The sequence below is a fragment of the Peromyscus eremicus genome, chromosome 3, assembly GCF_949786415.1.
Source record: "Peromyscus eremicus chromosome 3, PerEre_H2_v1, whole genome shotgun sequence".
In the NCBI taxonomy this organism is placed as follows: Eukaryota; Metazoa; Chordata; class Mammalia; order Rodentia; family Cricetidae; genus Peromyscus; species Peromyscus eremicus.
Genome location: NC_081418.1, coordinates 107,369,678 through 107,380,288, shown reverse-complemented (window position 1 = coordinate 107,380,288; position 10,611 = coordinate 107,369,678).

Genomic DNA, 10,611 nt, shown 5'->3' with positions numbered 1-10,611 from the left:
CTCACCTAGTTTGTGAGTTTCAGGCGACTAAAAGGTTATAATTCCAAAAAGGTAAATAATTAAAAAGGTTAGATGGCATCTAAGGAATGATCATGGGTGTTTTCCTCTTGTCCTCCACATGCATGTGAACCCATGCACACATAAGCACACATGCACATACACACCTCTACAAAATGCATGTCAGAATGAATAAGTAAAGTAGATTGGGTGAGAGAATGGACAAAGGAGACTGCTCACACCTGCTCAAAGGAGGAGGCCTAAAGAGTATTTGAATCATGTGGGTTTAATGTTGCCAAGATGGTACTTTTAAAACTGAAATCAAGGACATCTTTGGCCATGACTGAAAGTATTCTCACTTTCAAATGTTGACTACTAGTTCCAGTCTGTTTTAAAATACTATGTGGTCCAAGGAAACATTGTGCAGACTGACTCAAACCCAGGATTGCCTGTTTTAACTCCCGGTGCCCACTTCAAAGAATATAAAATTTTCCATGGGAGTTCTGGCTCTTGGTTTGCCATGTAGACCCAAGGTATTTTTTCTTAATATTGTTATTAATGTCTGGAGTTTACTCAGACTTATTTGTAGTCAATTAATGGCCCACCCTGGCTTATGCTTAACTATAATAAATAAAAATATTTAAAGGAACATTTAGGCAGAGGACAAGACCTATGGAGAAGTCAAATGCCCTTAGCACAAGCACAAAAATTGTAAACACTAGCATATTTGACTCTCTTAATGATTAATTCTAAAAAATGGATTAATTAAAATGAATAGTATTTTTTTAAGGGCAAATTCTTTTTCATGAGCATACAATCTTTCTGGAAGATTAGTTTCACCAAGAGAAACTGCGTTTGTGTTTCTGAGGGATTTATGGGCCATGGCAGGCCATATTCCATGAGGGCTACTCCACACTCATACTGGAAGCTAAGCAGAACATGATGTGAAGCCCTCACATGACAAGGAAAGCAATGATCACCCTGTGGACTTAATTATTGGTGAAGCTGATTTGATATAAAGTCATATGGTCACAGGTCTACACAAAGATGTTAGTAGTCTCTTCCAGTAGACAGCAAGAAATAATAAAGATCAGGGAAGAAAGTAATGAAACAGGGTCTAAAAGAACAATACACAAAACCAACCAAACAAAGATTTGGTTTTTTGACAAACTCAGTAAGATTAACAAACCCTTGTCCATCTGATAAGAGAGGTAGAGGTAGAGGTAGAGGTAGAGGGAGAGGGAGAGGGAGAGGGAGAGGGAGAGGGAGAGGGAGAGGGAGAGGGAGAGGGAGAGGGAGAGGGAGAGGGAGAGAGAGAGAGAGAGAGAGAGAGAGACCAAATTAATAAAATTAAAGATGAAAAGGGTATCATTACAGTTGACTCCAATGAAATACAAAATATCATCAGAAATTACTATGAAAAGTTATACTCTGAAAAGCTGGATAACCCAGAAGAACCCTGAAAAAACAAATAACTTGTTATTTAAAACTTCTCCTAAAGAAAAGCCCAGGACCAAATGGATTCATGCTGAATCCCATCAAACTTTCAAGGAAGGCCTCACACCCAGTCTTTTTTAATTTGTTACAAAAAATAGAACATGAAGGAATACTACCAAATTCATTCTATGAAGCCAGTACTAAAGCCAGGTAAAGAAACAACAAAAAAGAAAACTATAGACCAGTTTCTTTGATGAACATAGACACTTTCTATCGACTTTGTCAAATAGTTTCTGTAAAATAAACATTTCTGAATTACCCTATTTGACCATAGTTTTATTCCTCCTGCTTGGACTTACTGTACAACATCTCTACAATCAAAGGTCCATTATCCTTCTTACTAGACACTGTATATTCCTTGAATTGGATGTGGCTATACGAGAAAAGCATTTTGTGAGAGATTAGTGTAGTTTTGCCACCATGAGAATTGATTAATAATAAAGTAAAATGAGGGAAGAGACAAAAGCTTGAAGGATTAAAAGTTGGTAATTGACTGCTACTCTTGGCAGAAATCACCAAGCAAAAATTGGATTGGAATTTCCAGAAAGAACTTTCACGTTCCTTTTTAAAAGACATCATCCTAGTGGAGTGACTTTAACCAGTGATGAGCAGATCAGGACAAAAGGAGCAGATACTGCGGCGAGGTCACTGAAGAATTGTGAAGTCTCATCTAAATTAGCCAATGTGGATTTGAATGGCAGAATTGTTTAAAAGTTGATGGACAAGAACTTGTGATTCTGGGAAGATAAAACAAATATATTTTTCTTCATTCCTCCCTAAAACACAGATAAAGGCTACGGGCATTACACACACACACACACACACACACACACACACACACACACACAAAATGTAATGGGAAGAACCAGATGGAAGGAAATCCAGATGGGGACTTGAGCCAGGAGTGATACAGCTCTGAGTTCTCAGTTTTCTTTTTTGCCTCAAATTTGCCCAGTTTGGAGATGAAGAAGTGAATAGCCTCGAAGGGCCACTGGGCAAATCATAGCCATCTTCCTCTCCCCATCCAAATGAGCAGGAACAGAACTGTGCAAGGATAACAAAATTTACACAATATTTGAACAGTAAATCTACTAGTTCATACACAAGAAATAATCTCACTGAAGCAGGGTGTGGTACTGCACATCTTTAATCCCAGCACTAGGGAGGCAGAGGCAGGCTGGATCTCTGAGTTCGAGGCCAGCCTGGTCTACAGAATGAGTTCCAGGACAGCCAGGGCTACACCTAGAAACCCTGTCTTGAAAAACTGAAAGAAAGAGAAAAAATAATATCACTTCCTTTCTGCACTTGGTGATAGAGATGCTGCTTCCCTCCCCCGCTGGTGGGTGAGGAGCCCTCACCAGCAGGAGCCAGCAGAAGGGTAGATATGAACTTGAATTCTACCCTTAACCTTACAGTAACTAGATGACACCCCGTTCCAATGCCAGAGCAGTGTTTTGTTTGTTTTTGTTTTCTTTTTGCCAGGAAGCAGCTTTATTTATGTTGGCCCTGGCTCAGAGGATTCACATCCAAAAAGCTGAGCCCTGAGCACACAGGGCTTGGCTTACATACAACTTCAGCTTTTGTTGTCATCCTGATATAGTAACACACATTTTCACTGAGAATTTTATGGCTGTGGGTCTACGACATTGGCTACAGGACTGATTTGGTTGCTATGACACCAAAGACACAGGACTGCAATACTGAGCCACATTGTTTTTTTCTTGTCCTGGGTGTGGGTGTGGGTTGCTACCCTATCAAAGATTTAGGTACAACATGCTATAATAACAGTTGTGTGGATTTGCACTCTATCCTGAAAAAGTCAAGAAAAATACCAGTATTTTCAAACTGTGGTTGATCATGTTCATGGAAACTGTAGAAAATTCAAGTGTGGATGAGAAGATAACTGCATCGTCAAGGTGTTCAGAGTGCCTTGGACTTATTCCCCCCCCCATTTCTCTCTTTCTTAAAAAATATATTTTCATTAAAATATTACATATTTTATATGTAATATTTTTTATCATTTTTATATTACATAATTCTTCCTTCTAACACCTCCCACTCAAATTCATGGCCTTTTTCTTTAATTATTTTTATTTTACACACACACACACACACACACACACACACACACGAATAAGTATATAAAAACAATCTGCTCAGTTCATTTAGTATTACTTGAATAGATACGTTTTTTTAGGACTTACCACTTAGTATTGAATAAACAATCAAGGTCTCCCTGCTAGGGAAAACTAATTCTCCTCTCAGCAGTCAGGAATTGCTTATAGCTCTTCATCTGGGAATGGGACCCCGTGAAGTTTTCCTATCTACTTTTGCAGGTCTTGTTTAGGGAGCCGTACTGTTGAGATTCATGGGGGTAGCGTCACTATTATATCTAGAAGACACATTGTCGAAGCAGACTTCCTGCTCCTCTGGCTCTTACAGTCTTTCTGCCCATCCCTCTGCAATGTCCCTGAGCCTTAGGTGTAAAAGCTGTGTTGCAGATGTGTCAGTTGGGGCTGGACACCCCATGGTCAGTTGTTCTCTGAATTTGGTCAGTTGGGGCTTTCTGTAATTGTCTCCACCTGCTGAAAAGGAAGCTTCTTTGAGGAGTAGCTAGCACTACACTTACCGGTGGGTATAGAAATAAATACTTAGAATGCAGTAAAGAATTAGAAAGTACTTTAGGAAAGTAGCTAGAGTAGACTCTTTCTAAGATCCATGACATCACTAGCCCTGGGCAGTCAGCTACCTTTCCATTACCAGGTATGATTTCCCTCCTGCTAAGAAGGCCTTGAGCCCCATTAGATAGCTGTTGGTTATGCCCAATACATAAGTACTACTATTGTTTGTACCTTTAGGGATCTCTTGCCATGGTGGTCATTGTTATGGTCCATAGGCATCACATCTAGGGAAGAATATTGACTGCTTTCCTTCCTTGGCATCTTGCATAACACCTTTTGGTACTATGAAAACTTGTCCTCAGGAAGGAGGCTTTCAGGTCATATTGAGGTCAAATCCTTCAAGCCCTATGTTTGAAGTATGTTGTCTTCAGACATAGAGGGTTATCTTTAACTTCCCAGCAACAGAAGTTAACAATCAAGGGTAATAGTCTATCTTGTTTGGGGAAATCCCTTAGACTACCCTGACCAACAGCTTCCAAGCAGGGTTCTTGTGCCTGATACTGAGTTTTGTTAGGTAGTCTATGGGTCTTGGTGGGAGCATTATCACCTCATTTTAAATAAAGAATTATAAATATGCATATGTCTGTGCATATACTTACCTGTATTATAATTGTAAATAAATATAAAGTAATATGATTCCCTCTATCTTTTTAAGATCCTTAGTATTAGGTATCCTTTTTCCTTCCCTCTTCTTCCATGGGAGCAGTGTTTTAGGTAAGAGTCAGAGCTCACAATATAAAATCCCAAATCCTAAGGTTCCAAGAAAACCTATCACCCTTTATTCTAATGACCAGCCAGATTCCAATTTCAATAAGAAGAGACATTGATCAACATTGAGTTGACAAACATGTAATCATTATTGGACAGGAATTTTAAAAGCAGCTATCACAAAATGCTTCATTGAGCACTTAGAAACTAACTGAAGACATGTGAGAAATAGAAAATCTCAACATAGAAATGAAAGAACCAAATGGAAATGCCAGAAGAGAAACAACACTTAAATGAATGAGTTAGCAATAGAATAGGGAGGACAGGTGGGAAACTCAATGAATTTGAAGACAGAGCAAGAGAATTCACTTGAACAATAGAAAAATAAACTAAAAAACTTAAAATGGGCAATGTCAAATGATTGTGTTATACTTTGTCACATTTTATTATATATATACATTATGTCTACTATATAATAATGCATGTCACATGCACATTTATGTATATATATGGATGCAGCATGCATATATATCATATATATAATAAAACTGATATATAGATATGTTTAACATGATATATATTTAATAAAGATACCTAAACCTATCTGGCTTTAGAGGCCAACATGAAAAAGGAAAGAGAATGAGAACAAGGTATTCCAAGAAATAATAACTACAACTTCCCCAAATCTGGCAAAGCTACACATAAACCCAAAGAAATTCTTGTCAAAGCACATCATAGCAAATCTTCTAGAACAACGGTGAGAAAAGACAAAATAAATCCTGAAGTAGTCAGAAAAGAATTGATGGGTTAGCCATGTGAGAAAAAATTCAAATGACATCAGATTTCAACAAAAATCATACAAGCAAGAAGGTAGAGGCACATTCTTTTTCAGGTACGGAAAGAAATGTCAACCCAGAATCAAATATCCAGTGACATTATCCTTCAAAACTGAAGAGGATGAGCTGACCATGGTGGTGTTCACTGGTAATCTCAGCTCTTGGGGAGCTGAGGCAGGAGAATTGTGCATGCCATTCCAGTCTAAGCTACAAAGCAAAAACTTACGGTGCTGGCCACTGGGTGTTTGACCATGCTCCATTGAGTATATGGGCAACACAAACTGGGCTTCATCTTCATCTCCTCCTTCTCCTCTTCCTCCTCCTCCTCCTCCTCCTCCTCCTCCTCCTCCTCCTCCTCCAACTTCTGGTGTTGGGGGAGGTCACAAAGGTCGGGGAGTCAGATCTGGGAGAACTGGGAAGAGTATGATTGGAGTACATGATGTAAAATACCCAAATAATCAATAAAAATATTATGTTGGGGAAATGTAGGCCCAACCAAGTGAATGAGTAAAGGGGACTCTGATAAAACAGGGAACTACAGAAATAATCTGGGGGTGTTGTAAAGGAAGAGAATAACATAAAAAGCAAGTATTTGATTCTTCTTCATTTTCTAAGTTCTGCATGGCAACTGAAGCAAACTTATAATAATGTCTGATGTGTACCTGAAAATATGGATAATGGAAACACATTTAAGACAATTGCATTCTAAGTGAGGAAGGGCAGTGAGGTGTTAAGAGAGGTGGAATTTCTGTACTGCATTAAGTAAGGTAAGATGACAGTGGTAGACTGTGACAAGTTATGTTTACCCAATGAAGTACCTAGAAGACATGCTAAAATGAGCTACTCAGGTAAGCCTGCCAGAAAACCAGAAAGCCTACCTGCAGACCTTCTCTTCTCTCTCTGTTCCCCCAGACCCAATCCCCCAGTCTCATCCCCAACTCTGCAGCAGGATACCTCCTAGGACCTAAAGGCAGAACCATAACCCCCCCTCTGCTCCTGAGATTCAATCCCCCAGCTCTGTAGCAGAAAGCCCTGCTGTGGCCTCCATTTCCTCCCTAACTCATCCCCAACAGATCACAAAGACCTTCTCTTCCAGCCTTCCTTCCTCCAACTCATCCCAATATCCCAACCTCAAAAAACAGCAGGCATTCCCCCTTGAGCACACCAGCTGAGCAGACCAGGAAAACAGGCAACACACAGCCATCATTCTCTAAAAATCCAGAGAGGAAACAGAAACCAAACAACAAAGTGCCCACCCAACAAAAAAAAAATTCAGAAATCACCATCTAGACCTATAATCATTCCAAATCCAGAAGCCTAGATGCAAGCATAAAAATACAATCAATAACTGCCAGGACAATATGTCTTCACTAGAGTCCAGCCATTCTACCACAACAGGCCCTGAATAGTCCAACATAGCTGAAGCAACAGAAAAGACCTTAAAAGCAACTGTATGAAGATAATAGAGGTCCTTAAAGAGGAAATTAACAAATCCCTTAAAGAAATGCAAGAAAACACAAACAATTGGGGGAAATAAAGTCCATTAAAAATCCAATAAAACACAAAGAGTGCAAGGAAATTGTTCAAGACCTGAAAAGGAAAATAGAATCAATAAAGAAAAAAACAAAATGAGGGAACTCTGGAAATGAAAAATTTAGGAATTTGAACAGGAACTGTAGAGGCAATCTTCCACAACAGAATACAAGAAATAGAAGAAAGAATATCAAACATTGAAAATACAATAGAAGAAATGGATACATTGGTCAAAGAAAATGCTAAATCTAAAAAATTTCTGACACAAAACATGTAGAAAAGATGGGACACCATGAAAAGACTAAACCAAAGAATAATAGGAATCAAGGAAGGAAAAAAAAACCCAGGTCAAAGGCCCAGAAAATATTTTCAACAAAATCATCAAAGAAAATTTTCCTAACCTAAAGAAGGAGATGCCTATAAACATACAAAAAAGCGTACAGAACACCAAATAGATTGGACCAGAAAAGAAAATACCCTCAGCACATAATAATCAAAACACTAAATATACAGAACAAATAAAGAATATTAAAAGCTGTAAGGGGAAAAGACCAAGTAATATATAAAGACCTATTAGAATTACACCTGATTTATCATAGTAGACTCTAAAAACTCCCAAGGGCCTGGATAGATGTACTGAAGATAAACTTTCAATCACCATAGATGGAGGAAATAAGATATTACATGATGAAGCCAAATTTGAACAGTATCTATCTACAAATCAAGCCCTACAGAAGGTGCTAGAAGGAAAACTCCAATGTAAAGGGGTTAACTACAACCATGAAAACACAGGGAATAAACAATCTCAGACCATCACAATCAAAAGAAGGGAAGCACATACACCATCACCACCACCACCACTAACAACAATAAAATAATAGAAGTCAACAATCATTGATCATTGACATTTCTCAATATTAATGGTCTCAATTCCCCAATAAAAAGACACTAATAGAATGGATGCAAAAATAAGACCCATCCTTCCATTGCATCCAAGAAACACAACTCAACATCAAGGATAGACATTACCTCAGGGTAAAGGGTTAGAAAAAGATATCCCAAGCAAATAGAACTAAGAAGCAAGATAGGGTAGCCATTATAATATCTAACAAAATCAGCCCCAAACAAAAACTAATCAAAAGATATAGGGAAGAACACTACATACTCATCAAAGGAAAAATCCACCAAGATGGCATGTCAGTTCTTAACTTCTATGTCCCAAACACAAAGACACCTAAGTTTGTGAAACAAACACTTCTTTAACTTAAATCACATGTTGTTCCTCACATACTGATAGTGGGAGACTTTTTTATTACATTTTATTTTATTTATTTTGTGTGTGTGAGGAGGCATGTATACATTTTTCTATTTTTAATGTTTTGTAGAGATGTGTATGTGTGTGGCATGTATGCCAGGCATGCAAGTGGAGGTCAGAGGCTTGGTATTAAGTGTCCTTGCCTGCTGAGCCACCTTGACAGCCCTGCATACATTTTTAAAAATTTTTCTATTATCAGCTTGATACAGTATAAATTCTTATCCTAATAGTGAAATGTTTCATTGAGGCTTGCCCAGTAATTGAGTAAAACCAAAACTTATTATAAGCCACAGTCATCGTCGGGTCCCCCCTGCTATATAGCCTCCCTGGTTCTGTGAGTTGCAGTCTAGAGACTTTAATACCTCTCTAATTTGCCATCAAAAAAAATAATAAACAGAAAAATACTGGAGCTAAGAGGTGTCAAAAAACAAGTGGACCTAACAGATATTTACAGAACATTTCACCCAAACACAAAAGAATATACCTTCATCTCTGCAACTCGTGGAACTTTCTCCCAAACTGACCACATACTCAAACACAAAGCAAGTCTCAACATATACAAGAAAATTGTAATAATTCCCTGCATCCTATCAGACCACCATGGATTAAAGCTGGGTATCAACAACAACAGAAACAATAACTCTCTACTGAATGAAAAATGGGTTGAGACATTAAAAAAAAAGGAGTTAAAGATTTCCTAGAATTCAATGAAAATAAATACACAACATGCCCAAACTTATAAGACAATGAAAACAGTGCTAAGAGGAAAGTTCATAGCACTAAGTATATATATATCCAGATACTACTATATAAATAAACTGGAAGAATAAAAAAGCCTTAAACAAAATAAAAATCAATAAATGTAATCTACCATATAAAGAAACTGAAAGAATAAAAAGACCTTAAACAAAATCCAACACCCCTTCATGATAAATGTCCTGGGAAGGTTAGGGATACAAGGGCATACATAAACATAATAAAAGCAGTTACTGCAAGACTATAGCCAACATTAAATTAAATGGAGAGAAACTCAAAGCAATTCTACTAAAATCAGGAACAAGACAAGGTTGTTTACCCTCTCCATATCTATTCAATATAATATTTGAAGTCTTAGCTAGAGCAATAGAGAAACTGAAGGAGATCAAAGGGATGCAGAGTGAAAAGGAAGACTTCAAAGTATCTTTTTTTGCAGATGATATGATAGTATACATAAGTGACTCCCAAAATTCCACTGGGGAACTCCTGCAGCTGATAAACATCTTTAGCAAAGTGGCTGGATAGAAGATTAAATTAAAAAAAACAAAACCCAGTAACCCTCCTATATACAAATGACAAATGGATTCAGAAAGAAATCAGGGAAACAACACCTTTCACAATAGCCTCAGATAATATAAAATATCCTGGGATAACTCTTAACAAATCAAGTGAAAGATTTGTATGATATAAACTTCGAGTCTTTGACGAAAGAAACTGAAGAGGTTATCAGAAGATGGAAAGATCTCCCATGCTCATGGATCAGTAGGATTAACATAGTAAAAATGGCCATCCTACCAAAAACAACCTACTGATTCAATTCAATCCTCATCAAAATTCCAACACAGTTGTTTACAGAAATTGAATGGATACTTCTCAACTTAATATGGAAAGTAAAAAACTCAGGATAGCTAAAAACAATCCTGAACAATAAAAGGACTGCTGGAGGTCTCACAATTCCTGATTTCAAGTTATATTACAGAGTCATAGTAATAAAAACCATATGGTATTGTTTTGGTTTTTTTTTTTTATAAAACAGACACATTGATCAATGGAATTGAATTGAAGACCCAAACATATGGACACCTGATATTTTACAAAGAAGCCAGAAATACATACTGAAGAAAAGACAGTAACTTCAACAAATGATGTTGGTCAAACTGGATATCTGCATGTAGAAGAATGTAAATAGATCCATACTTATTACCCTGCACAAAACTCAAGTCCAAGTGGATCAATGACCTCAACATAAAACCAGATACACAGAACCTGATAGAAGAGAAAGTAGGGA